General features: G+C 43.0%; 1 protein-coding gene and 1 pseudogene across 3 annotated transcripts in view; one reads left to right on the plus strand and one right to left on the minus strand.

Annotated features, from left to right (window-relative positions):
- ZBTB20 (zinc finger and BTB domain containing 20) overlaps positions 1-13,557 on the minus strand; it is a 617,628-nt gene that overhangs the window by 17,367 nt on the left and 586,704 nt on the right. The window lies entirely within an intron of this gene.
- On the plus strand, positions 300-11,421 carry LOC141992526 (uncharacterized; annotated as a pseudogene).

A 13,557-nucleotide genomic window follows, 5' to 3' on the forward strand; every position in this document is an offset into this window, starting at 1 on the left:
GTTTCAGAAAGAGGAGGAAGTAAATAGAGAGGCAGCCATTTTAAACTTGATTCTGCCAACAGGGAGGAATTGATAGCGAATCTGAAGGTCTGGGTGATGTGATTATGAAATGATGGATTTCATGATTCTAAGGAAAGAAAGTCATGAGAAAAGAAGAGTAAGGACAAAGTAAGGACTTTAAAACAGCAGATTTCAACAAACTCAGAGAACTGGCAGGTAAGCTCCCATGGGAAGAAAACCTAAGGGAAAAAAGAAGTTCAGGAGATCTGGCCTAAAGGCACAACTGCAAACTATCCCAAATGCAAAAGAAAGATAGGAAGAACTGTAAGAGGCCAGTATGGCTCCATCACAAGCTCTTTAATGACCTGAAAATTAAAAAGGAATCCTACAAAAACTGGAAACTTGAGCAAATTGCAAAGGAGGAATACAGAAGAATAGCACAAGCATGTACGGACAAAGCCAGAAAGATGACGGCACAAAATGAGTTATACTTAGCCAGGGACATAAAGGCAATAAGAAGAGGTTTTAAAAATACACAGGGAGCAAGAGAAAGACAAAAAGGTCCTCTACTTAGTGGGGAATGAGGGTTAATAACTGAAGACATCAAGAAAGCTGAGGTGTTTAATGCCTATTTTATTTCATTCTTCACTAAAAAGGTTAATGGTGATCAGATACTCAAAACAAACAACAAGGGGGAAGGAACACAAGACAAAACAGGAAAAGAAAATGTTAAAGAATATTTAGATAAATTAGATGTATTAAAGTCAGCAGGGCTTGTTGCAATTCATCCCTGGGTACTTAAGGAACTAGCTGAAGCAATCTCAGAACCATTAGCAATTATCTTGGAGAACGGCAAACATAGTACCTATCTTTAAAAAGGGGAACAAAGAGGACCTGGGGAATTACAGACCCATCATCCTAACTTTAATACCTAGAAAGATACTCAGACGAATTATTAAACAATCAATCTGTAAGCACCAAGAGGATAATAGGGTTATAAGAAAGAGCCAGCATGGATTTGGCAAGAACAAATCATACCAAACTAACCTAATTTCCTTCTTTGACAGGGTTACTGGCCTAGTGGTTAGGGGGAAGCAGTAGAAGCGATATATCTTGATTTTGACATAGTCCCATATGATATTCTCATAAGCATACTAGGGAAATAGGGTCTAGATGAAATTACTGTAAAGTGGGTGCACAACTGGTTGAAAGACTGTGCTCAAAAAGTAGTTATCAACGGTTCGCTGTCAAACTGAAAGGGCATATCTAGTGGGGTCACACAGGGTCAGTCCTGGGTCCGGTACTATTCAATATTTTCATTAATGCCTTGGATAATGGAGTGAAGAGTGTGCTTATAAAATTTGCAGATGACGCCAATCTGGGAGATGTTGCAAGCACTTTGGAGGACAGGATTAAAATTCAAAACCCCCTTGACAAATTGGGGAATTCATTTGAAATCAAAAAGATGAAATTCAATAAAGGTAAGTACAAAGTATTTTACTCAGGAAGGAAAAATCAAATGCGAAACTACAAAATGGGGAATAACTGGGGAGGTGGTAGTACAGCTGAATAAGATCTGGGGGGTTATAGTAGATCACAACTTGAATATGATTGCGAAAAAGGCTAATATCATTCTGGGGTGTATTAACAGGAGTGTCAAATGTGAGACCCAGGATGTAACTGCCAGGCTCTACTCAGCACTGGTGAGGCCTCAGCTGGAGTATTGTGTCCAGTTCTGGGAGCCACACTTTAGGAAAGTGTGGATGAATTGGAGAGAGTCCAGGGAGCAACAAAAATGATAAAAGGTTTAGAAAACCTGACCTTTGAGGAAAGGTTAAACAAACTGGGCATGTTTATTCTTGAGAAAAGAAGACTCAGGGGTGAACCTGATAACAGTCTTCAAATGTGTTAAGGGCTGCTATAAAGAGGACAGGGATCAATTGCTTGCCATGTCCACAGAAGGTAGGACAAGAAGTAATGGGCTTAACCTGCAGCCAGGGAGATTTAGGTTACACATTAGAAAAAACTTTTTGACTATAAGGGTAGTTAAACTGTGGAATAGGCTTCAGAGGAGGTTGTGGAAACCCCATCACTGGAGGTTTTTAAGAACAGGTTGGACAAATATCAGTTACGGATGGTTTAGGTTTACTTGGTACTGCCTCAGCACAGAGAGCTGGACTTGATGACTTTATTCCTATGATTCTCTGCTGAAATGGTCAACCAGGGACCAGTACAACCATGTCCTGATTGTGAGGGGATTTTTGATGTGATGTGGACAGCAGGGGCTAGATCCACAAAGGGAACTTAGACTTAGCATTGCAGTGCCCTGTCGCCTAATGGAATCCACACCCCTGAGTTAGGAGCCCAGGCTCCCTATAGAATGCATAAGGAACAGTTGGCTCCGAAAGCTGGGGTTCACTGAAGCCAGCAAACTGAGTGGGGAACTGCTTCAGCTGGCCAACAGGAAATACTGAGGAGAGGCATGCAGGCTAAGCCCCACTCCTCAAAGAAACTTAGGTGCCTAATTCTGATCCTGAGGAAAGTGGTGTTGGTGCCCTCTCCCTTTTAACCTAGAGCCCAGTGGTTAGAGCACTCACCCATGCTATGGGACACTCAGGTTCAACCCCCACTGGAACCCAGGTCTCCCACCTCCCAGGAGAGTGATCTAATCACTGGGCTCTATGATTTTGGTGGGGGGGGGGGAGGAGGGGAACTCTCTCAATCTCTCTGGTTGAAGTTTTTTTCATTTTGTATAAACACTTAAAAATGCCTGCTCCACAACAGGCAGAGAGGGGATTTGAACCTGGGTTTCCCACTTCTTGTGGTGAACAGGTAACACCCCCACTTCGTTTTGTACTCGGCCCAATCCAGTAGCACACCTATTGGAACAGGCCCCACAGGTAAGATAGGTGGGGGAATGCTTAGTTTGAGAATCCCACTGGGGCTTAGACATGTGCTAGGCTCCGGGCATCAGGATTTAGGCAGCTTGGTGCATGCCTACTGGCAGACATTTAGGTACCTGTGGTATTTAAGTGCCTATTGGGTTAGCTGGCTGCTGAGAGGGGGCTTTTGAGCCTCTAAATTTTGGATTTAGGCACCTAAAGTGGCTGTGAAGTGCCTAAATCCCTCTGTGAATCTAGCCTCTGTCCTCTAGGAACTGGACTGACCCCTCACTAGAGTCATTTCATATACAAGCCAATGAGCAGACAGACAGTAATGGCTTTTGATTACTAGCATCATGGCAAAACTTTTTGTTTGAAAATCCATTGTTTAGTGACTTACTACAAAACTTTCATTTATCCCCTTCCTTCCTTCCTTCCAATCACCACACCCAGGTTCCAAGTCTACAAACCTATTACAAATGTCAAAAGGATCCCTGGCCCACTGTGTGAGAGTGAGGGGACCTGCAGCTGAAGTGCCCATACCTATGAGAGCCTCAGCTAGAATACGAATAACTAGGACAAACGAGAGACTGGGGATGCGTTGGAGAAACAGGGAGAGAGTGGGGGCAGAAAAGCATGGAAAGAATATGATGAAGTTCTTTCTGGGTCTCTGTCTGCCAGTCATCACTAGATATAGCTGTAGCTATCCAAGGTAAAGACAATCCCAGAAAGCTTGAAAACAAATCATTTGCCACATTGTCAAACATGCTAATACACAAAATCTAGTAGTACAAACATGCAGTTCACCCAGGCAAGCACATTAACTTTAGGGATTGGCCTGAATCAAAGCTCCAGGTCCAAACAGCACCTTCCACACTCTAAGGAAGACTGAATTCAGACCCAACCTTTGTGTCTGTCCCTTACCTATACAATGTGCCAAACCAAAAGTCCTAAGTCAGACACCACCACAAAATGTGAGCTTTGTAGACTGCGAATCTAAAATAGACATTACTTAGTTACAAAGAATACAGAGAGGGGTGAACACTATATGACAAGCAAGAAAGTGTGTCAATTTCTTGCAAGCCCAACGTAGCAGAATAAAGTGTAATGGAAATATGCTTACACACATACACACACAACAGTCACTGCACAGAATGCCTGGCACAGGGGAAAAGACTGCGGTCTCGGTCTAGTCCCAGGCCTGCCACTCTTTTTAGAGTTAAGACAGTGGGAAACCTTTCTGTGAAATTTCAAGCAGTCTTTGTTAAGTGCTCCCTTTCTTTTCACCCAGTGAACAGCAACATATAGATCTTGACGGACTCATTCTGAGAAGCTACTGTCGGAGGGTTTTGTCCCTGTTCTGTGAAAGAAACTTCTGATTGGAGGGGTATTCAGAAACTGGGTAGGAAAGAAAGAGTGTGAAAATGCAAAAGCCATTAGATAGGCAATGAATAGGCATTTGCCCCATTCAGAAAGAAAGAAAGAAAATATTTTTTTTGCACAGATTATGCACATTTGCAGCTCTCCTGGGATTGGGATATGAAGCTGTCATGGTATAAAGGTGAAATGTATTACTGTGCATGTCTGAAAAATGCTCAGTTTTCCCATAAGCAAATGTATTGATTAAACTGTCAGATTATTCAGAGAAATATGCATGGAATGCATCCTCCACGGGTATGAAGGAGCACAACATGGATGGGAAAGGGGAAAGACTTCTGTTGCGTAATAAATGACCAAATGTTTAGTTTACTGCTTTCCTGAATCCAGCACTTCTCGCTGACCTTTATGCTGCAGGTGTCCAAAAAGAAGTAGGGTTTTAACATTAGAATAAAAATGAGAAAGAGACATTGATGCAAAGTACTATATGGGAAAGGGATGGCAGAAGGAAACAGCAGGCAGCAGTCTCCTGGAAGATGCTACGGAAAATGTAGATAGTAGTGATGAGAAGCTGAATTATGGAGCAGTTTTGAATGTGGATTTTGATGTTCAAAAATATTGCAGAGAGAGCTGTGAAAAGTTTGGCAGTTCTGGCCAATAAACATGGCCGTATGTTTAACATAAATGCAGAAAATGATCCCTGGGAACCTTCAGTAACAGTTTAGTTAGCAGGGGATGTAAGTGGTGCTGAAGACCGCTACGGCCACCCATTAGTGTTAAGTACTTTAAAGCTTGTTTACTGTAGTAAGTTTCTACTGTGTGGCAACAAGGTGTCCTCAACTGCAAAGTAAACGCTCAATTCTTCAATGCTGACAGCTGAAAAAAAATCACAGAATTTGATTTTCTATAGTGTTCTTCATCATGATATCTCAAAGTTCATTACAATGTAACGACTATTGCATTGCTAGAGGCGCAGTGAGTGGGCAACCACCGAAGCCATTATAGCTCAGCAGTATCTCTACGGACAGCCTTGTACTTTAAACCTCTTTGACTCAGAAAGGGAATGGTGGGCAGGACACCAGCATTGTCCCTTATTCTTTTTTGAAACATACAAGGGGATCTTTAATGTGGATAACCAGCAGAGCGGAGCAGAAGGGTCCTGCTTCACTTTCTCACCTGAAGGGCAAAAAGAAAGATGAGCCTATATCCCAGAAGAGTTTTCTCTGCTGGAGTCAGGCTTTGCCTAGGTTTTCCCCAGTAGCAATGGAGAATTGTTTGGAAATCTGTCAGACTGATATTTATACAGTATTAAATAGACCTAGTTGATCATCACGAATAACCTTATACTTCTGAAAAATAGATGGGCCAAACCCCAAACCCTGCATCCAAACACGCTCAAACTTTGGCAGAGTCTGAAATCTGATTTTGGGCTTAGATTCAAATTTTGTAAATGGGCTTTGCTTTCTGGCTCCAAATACCCTTCAATTGGAGTTGCTCTAAATCAAGATCTGGAGGGTCAATGCTGCATGCAAGAGCTACAATGGGCTGGAGAAGAATTCCCCCTATTCAGTAGGAATATAGGGCTAATATAAATCCAGAACCTGGAGGGTGCAAAGGTGACATAAAGTCCCCTATCTCCCTGGGCTGTGTCTTCTTTGCTGTATCACTCAGTAGATGTAGCATAGAATCTAGCCCTGGACTTTTGACTTGGATTCCTCTCTTTTCTGAAAACATTGGCTGTGAGCTTCTTCGCCTGCATACCAAATGCCTGATCCTGAGAGGTGCTGAGCACCTCCTGAATGGTGCAGAGTATCCTGAACTCCCACTGAAGTCATGATAGGATCCCAAGAGGAATTTCCTATTCCCGCTACTTTACCCTTGGGATACATTCTGATATGCCTGTCACAATGCATGTCAGTGCTTCTCCTGAAATGTCACACTGGATAAACCTGTTTTTTCTGCTAATTTCTTTGAAAAAGCGTATTTAACTCTCATACTCCCGTCAGTGCCCATCCATCATCAAAATGCCACTTCCTACTCAGAGGGGTGTATAATCCAGGAACCTAGGAGTTTGGAATCCTGGGTTCTCTTCTTGGTCCTGCCAGTTACTCACTGTGCGTCAGTGGCCCAGAGAGTAGCTCCTATATGCCCCATCAGAGCAAACTAATATAACCTTATTCTGCTACTTCGGCTCAGCTGGGTCCCAGCATAACCATCTGCTCCTCTTAGCCCACTATTGTTGCAACTCTCTGCTTCCCTACAAGCATTGTTGGAAACCTGCAATTTCTGGTTCTACAAAACTGCTCCACAAATGCTGGAGCTACACAATCTTCTGACTCTTCAAAACAATTGTGGGAGGCCAATAATCCTGAACTCTGATTTACAAAGGGGTGCCTGTGTATCTGCTATTTCTGCTGTGGTTACTTCAAGCGTCTTCTCTTTGCCGATTCAACAAGTCATCACTGTGCTTCTTCAGTGTTGCATTTAGAGCAGACAGCGGTGCAGCAGGTTGAGTACCACTTAGGAGGCTTTGCTTGATTCATTTCAGCACTCCTGCTCTCATTTAGAAGACAGTGGTACATTAAACCTGCAGTCCTGATGTTCTAAAATCTAGACTGAAATACACTGGAGACTTAGTGAATGTGTCCCCAAATTAACCTTCTGAGATGGGAACCACATTCTCACTAAGACTCCGCGAAATAGCAACAGAAATCCTCCAGATCTGAAGATTTTTTCATTTTATATTAAAGAAATTGTCCAATGTTGCCCCACCCCTTCCAAATTGGAAATTTTACAAGTTTTCATTAAAAAGCAAACCCACTTCTGAGTGAAAAGGAACTTTATTTTGGAGTCAAAACTTGAAGATTTGCATAAATTTGACATTTGGTTCAGCTGAAGTTCAGCATTCACATCAAAACACATGAACATGTTGGTAGTCCTATGTTTTGAGGAGGAACCAGTCAATTTCCTAAATATTTTGAATTTCCTGAGCTGGAAAGGACCTAGAATGGAATGCTAATATATTTTCATAAAATTTCACCAAAAGATTTGCAGTCAACCCCTTGATTCTGACTGAGAATATAACACAAGTCCACATGATAAAGAACAGGTCAAAGAGAAAAGGGAACTGAACCCAGGTCTCCAAGTCCTCAGCTAACACCCTAACCACTACACTATTTTTCCTTTTCATTTAACAGCTTGGGGGCCTGATTCACCACTGTTTTACCTTCCATTGACTTCAATGGAATTACACCAAAATACAACCGGAGTAATGCAGTTCAGTGCTTTTATATACCTGGCCTCTAGCAGGATCCTACCTCCTGAAGCCAAGCTGAGTGGGAGAACTTTCTGTTGCTCACGGGAATGATCTGCTTTCAAATCAAAATGCTCGAAAGTCTATCCTGTCCTGCTCAGGTTGGTCCTTATGACCGTGTGGCCTCCTCGAAAGGGGACTTTAAGGGGAAATGCTGGTAGGGAGCTGTGGGAGGATGGAGGAACATTTGCAAACTTTGCGTGAGAGCTGACCAGGAACACCCCGGCTTTCTGTTGCTTTAAAGGTTTACTGGAGTTTTTGCCTTATCATCTGCTTGAACATCTTGAAAATCAGTATCTCTTTGTATAGTATCTGTCTAAAACAAACACCAGATGACACTACACAAGTTGCCTTTAACCCTACCAGATTGTTGCTAGAATCAAAATATGTAGCAGTCTACATCTAACAGGAAGTACTGTATTTTTACTAGTATAACAACCATTAACATGTCAGTAATGTACTCTGTGTAAGAAAGGACTGTCTGCTAAAATCCACCAAACATCTTTGGATTTTCTAGCCCAATAACTAAATCCATCTGAAAGGAAGAAAACAACCCTTGCCCCAACATGGAATAAAAAACGTGGAAGCTCTCCAGGTGTCTGGCAAATGAGCAAGAATTTGCACTTCCCATTGATTTCCTATCTTTGCCTTGAAATCTTAGTTGAAAAGATTTTTACTTTTATTTTATGCAGCACAGATTCTTCTCCTTTCCTGCGCAAACTGTCCTGCACAATTCCCTGCTCGTCTGCCCAATTATGACGAATCCATTTGGCATCTAAACAAAGACTAAATACAGGTTCTTCCTCAAATAAAACTGTGCGGTGCCCAGGATTTGAATGTCCTACCTCCAGCAAGCACAAACTCCCATGCTGGGGATGGCAGCCTCTCCATCGCCCCATGGGCTGGAGGAGCAGCCACCATGGTTCTACCCCATGCTCTGCCTGCAGGATGGGAGGAGGATTCTGCTTGCCCTCTGCTTGTTTACTCCAGCTTTGTGAAATGTTGTGGTGCGTGTCTTTCACTCTCTTGTGCCTCAGTTTCCTCATCCCTAAGATGGGGATAATACTACTGGCGCTAACCTACAGAAGGGATGTGAGCCTTAAATGACCATTACAAATTGTTTGGAATTCCTTGGATGAAAGGCACCAGAGACAGGCCAGGTATTAGCTCCTCTGATTCCTTTAGAGTTTTGTTCTCCAGGCTTGAAGACACTGAGTTTTCTTCCTACACTTCTTCAATGCCTTCATCCCCACCCATGTCTCTTGACACTCTGCAGCCTACTTATAATTGCAATGCACTGGTTATAAATGGCAGTTTCCTTTCACAGTATCTTGGTGACCATAGGTTTCTAAGCGCCAATGACATGCCCGACTATTTTTAAGTTAAAAGATTTATTCCTGTTACAAGAAATAGGATTTAGCTCTCACATTTTCTCTTCAGACATGTACTCTTGGATCATAGGGAGAGTAGAAGAGATGATAGGTCCATCCAGCACAGCATCCTGCCTGTAAACAGCATCCTGCACCTTTACAGTTCCTTGCAATTCAGGGGAATGCTTTAAAAACACATGCAATGTACCTGACCTCTCCTCCCATCTACCACTGAAAACTGCCTCCGCCTTGGGGCTTCCTGATTCCTTCTTCCATCCTTGCACAGTGGAACTGGACTAGCACTACTATGCTTAGGGCCCTTCATACCCACAAGGAGGCACAGAGCAGAAAGGATTTATCCTATAGTCATTTGTATCCTTTCAATTTTTGATAAACAGATGTAATCTGTTTTCTGGTTTTAAATCACACACCACCTCCTCCAGCATAAATGTGCGTGCGCGCGCACACACACTTACTTCCCTTCTCTCAGTCCTGTGCAGGGTTTGCTGGTTTTTATCTCCAAGACTGACGGCAAACTGGACAGAAAACAGCAAGGAATCAGATGATAAATCAAAAACTCCAAGGCCAGATCCTTAGCAAGTAAAAATCAGCATAGCCTCATTGACTTCACTAGAGTTACACGGATTTACACTACGCTCCCCTCCGCCCCAGTGTATTAAAAAAAAAAAAACCAACAATAGAAGAAAACAGTTTTATAAAAGTGCCCTCCCATAACTGGAAACAAACAAAACAAAATGGCCACATGATGGCACCATTTCCTCAGATGAGAATTCAAGCTACTACTACAGCTACTGTCTTTATTACTGAACTTTTTAATGTCTCAATGAAAACTGTTTTTGCTGTGCTCTCCTGTTCCCAAAGATACAGGAGTGAGACCTGCTTACACCAATTCCAAATTTGGCCCTGATTTCATTTATCTGCTATGGGTTTAAGGCTGTTTGACTAAAATCCGGGTGTTCTCTATTGCTAGTATTTCCCTCACAGAGCCAATTTGTATTGCTCATAGGGTATGCTGTACTTGTTACAGTGTATCATCTACTGAACAAATGAGATGGAGCCAACAATGCCCATGAAGTTACTGTGTCTTTGAGGGTTTTTCCTTCAAGTTTAAAATGGAGGGATGTTTACTGGAGAAGGGAAGAATTTGCTCCCAGGAAAATGTGGGCTTCCCTGGTGATGTATCTTTCTTCTTTAAGGTCCTTATTCAAAGCCCAATGACGTCACTGGGAATGTTTTCATTAGCTTCAATGGACTTTGACCAAACCCTCAAGGTGTCCCTGAGACTGAAGCCCCATAAGAAAGATGAGTGTGGGCTCTTCTTGCTCTTTTCTCTGCATTTGACTTCAGGGATCTATATCATCAATGAAAACAGTCCTTAGGAGGGGAGTGAATGTAATAATTGGCACTGCTGCACTGATGACCATCTCCCAAAATGGTAACTGTTAACCTTTAGGCATCTCTGGATTTGCCCCTGTATCATTACCTCTTCCCAAGACTGGGAGGAAGTGTATCAGTTTGAGTGTGGTTAAATACAGTAAGTCTAAAAGCCTGTGGGCTTTGGTTAAAAGGAAAATATAGATTAAACCCCCTTAAGATAATTACCTGTTTAGAAGGTTTTTACTCAACCCAGTATCCCTCTATAGGGAGTATTTGTAGCAGTCTGTGAAGGAAAAGGAGGCTTTATAGGGAAGTAGTGTGTGGAATCTGTTTTATCTACAGACATAGTGGCTGATTGGAAAAACTTGGAGGGGGGAAGCAGCTTGTGAAAACCTTAGCCAGAAGTGGGAAAGGGGTTTCTGTCTGGAGAGAAGCTACCATCAGACATCAGGCGGTAGAGAAGTAACTGAGGGCGGTCAGACCACAAAGCGCTATATATATGTCCCACGCACAGCGCGAGGGAGGGGAATTGCGCATGTGTGGTCCGATGGGCACTGCTATTGAAGATCTCCGACTCCAGACACAAAGGCATTGCCGCACCTACAGTGGAGCACCCATGGGGACATCACTTGAAGAAGAATGCTTTGTTTGGTTAGTCTTTTGATGTGTCTCCTTGATCTGTTAACTAAAGGGTAATTTTTAACTAGTAAGACTGGCTGCTGCAGTAGACCTAGACTCCAGCGGGTGCACGTGCGGCTCTGTGAGTAATTTTTGTTTTTACCGCTGCCTTGTGTCAGGCCGTGTTACCATAAGCTTGCCCCTGAACCCCAAGCCCTTCCTGAACGGGCTGACGGGGAAGCCGGTGATGGTGAAGCTGAAGTGGGGGATGGAGTACAAGAGCTACTGGTGTCTGTCAACGGCTATATGAACATGCAGCTTGCAAACACAGAAGAATACATAGATGGTGCATTGTCAGGACACCTTGGTGAAGTTTTGATAAGATGTAACAATGTCCTGTACATCAGAGGAGTAGAAGAAGAAGAAGATGGAGAAATGAGAGAATAAGTTTGTATATTTCTGGAAAATAAAGATCAGTTTTTCACACACATAAAAAATAACATGAGAGAGAGAGAGAGAGAGAGATCTCAAGGGTTGGACTGTGGCTTTTTTATGTTGAGTTTTCAGAGAAAGGAGGGAGCTGTCTCCCCCAGAAGAAACACCAGAGACTAGGAGTGCACAGACCGCTATTGTGAAAGGTCCTTGTACAGCCCCATGCAGGAAGACGCTCTGTGCATCCTTCCATCTCTGCATGGCTGTTCAGCAGCTGCTTATGATCTAGCCCATATGAGCAGAGTGATAGTGGCACATACTCAGCATAAGACATGATTTTGTTTCTGGACATTACAGCACACTAAACCAATTTCTGTCCTCAGCTACACCTGTGCAACCACAAGCAAAGGTATATCTCCAGCATCACCTCGTTTAGTTTTGGTGTGATGGGAACTTTAAGTAATAAAAACAAATTCAGCCCTAGGCTACATTTAGGGTTATTTGATGTTATTAGACTGATCTATGACAATAAGAAGATATTGCCATTTTTAATATTCCAGTAAAACATTTGAAAAAAATTAGAAAAATTGATGTGCTATATATACTGACACTAACAGGGGATACTAATATAGTGGATAACAGTTATCACCTGTGGGTCAAATTCTGCCCTCAGTTACATCCCACACTCTTCTCAGTCAAAAACATCACCTTAAGCAGGAGTTTTCTCTCATTCATGTACTGGCCTGGCCCTACCTTTTCCCGAATGACTGAAAGGGATCACAGCACAAGGTACACCTATTAAACTCAACGTGGTTGCATAAGGTTAAAGAAGTTTAACTTCATAACAAGTTAAAGAAGTATGGGCTGGATGAATGGACTATAAGGTGGATAGAAAGCTGGCTAGATCATCAGGCTCAACAGGTAGCAATCAATGGTTCCATGTCTAGTTGGCAGCTGGTATCAAGCGGCGTGCCCCAAGGGTTGGTCCTGAGGCCAGTTTTGTTCAATATTTTCATTAATCATCTGGAGGATGGCGTGGATTGCACCCTCAGCAAGTGTGCAGATGACACTAAACTGGGAGGAGTGGTAGATATGCTGGAGGGTAGGGATAAGATACAGAGGGACCTAGACAAATGAGAGGATTGGGCCAAAAGAAATCTGATGAGGTTCAACAAGGACAAGTGCAGAGTCCTGCACTTAGGACAGAAGAATCCCATGCACTGCTCCAGACTAGGGACCGAGTGGCTAGGCAGCAGTTCTGAAGAAAAGGACCTAGGGGTTACAGTGGACGAGAAGCTGCATATGAGTCAACAGTGTGCCCTTGTTGCCAAGAAGGCTAACAGCATTTTGGGCTGTATAAGTAGGAGCATTGCCAGCAGATCGAAGGATGTGATCATTCCCCTCTATTTGGAATTGGTGAGGCCTCATCTGGAGTACTGTGTCCAGTTTTGGGCCCCACACCACAAGAAGGATGTGGAAAAATTGAAAAGAGTCCAGCGGAGGGCAAAAATGATTAGGGGACTTATGAGGAGAGGCTGAGGGAACTGGCATTGTTTAGTCTGCAGAAGAGAAGAATGAGGGGGGATTTGATAGCTTCTTTCAACTACATGAAAGGGGGTTCCAAAGAGGATGGATCTAGCCTGTTCTCAGTGGTAGCAGATGACAGAACGAGGAGTAATGGTCTCAAGTTGCAGTGGGGGAGGTTTAGGTTGGCTATTAGGAAAAACTTTTTCACTAGGAGGGTGGTGAAGCACTGGAATGGTTACCTAGGGAGGTGGTGGAATCTCCTTCCTTAGAGGTTTTTAAGGTCAGGCTTGACACAGCCTTGGCTGGGATGATTTAGTTGGGGATTGGTCCTGCTTTGAGCCGGGGGTTGGACTAGATGACCTCCTGAGGTCCCTTCCAACCCTGATAGTCTATGATTCTAAGGTATCCATGAATCTGTGTTGAGAAGTCACCTTTTTGTTTTTATTTCCTCTAGCACACTCCCCCCTGCCCCAAAATCTATTTTGTCTTTTTTCTCTATCTTATAACATCATAAATTACATGTTACCACCCCTCTCTTCTAGGTATAAAGAACTTTTCAAGATTTTTAATAGATGTACAATATTGCCATTGTCACTGGTTAAAACTGAAAAATAGCTTTTGGGAGACTACTTTTAACTCA

The sequence above is a fragment of the Natator depressus genome, chromosome 1 (genome assembly GCF_965152275.1).
Source record: "Natator depressus isolate rNatDep1 chromosome 1, rNatDep2.hap1, whole genome shotgun sequence".
NCBI classification, from domain to species: Eukaryota; Metazoa; Chordata; order Testudines; family Cheloniidae; genus Natator; species Natator depressus.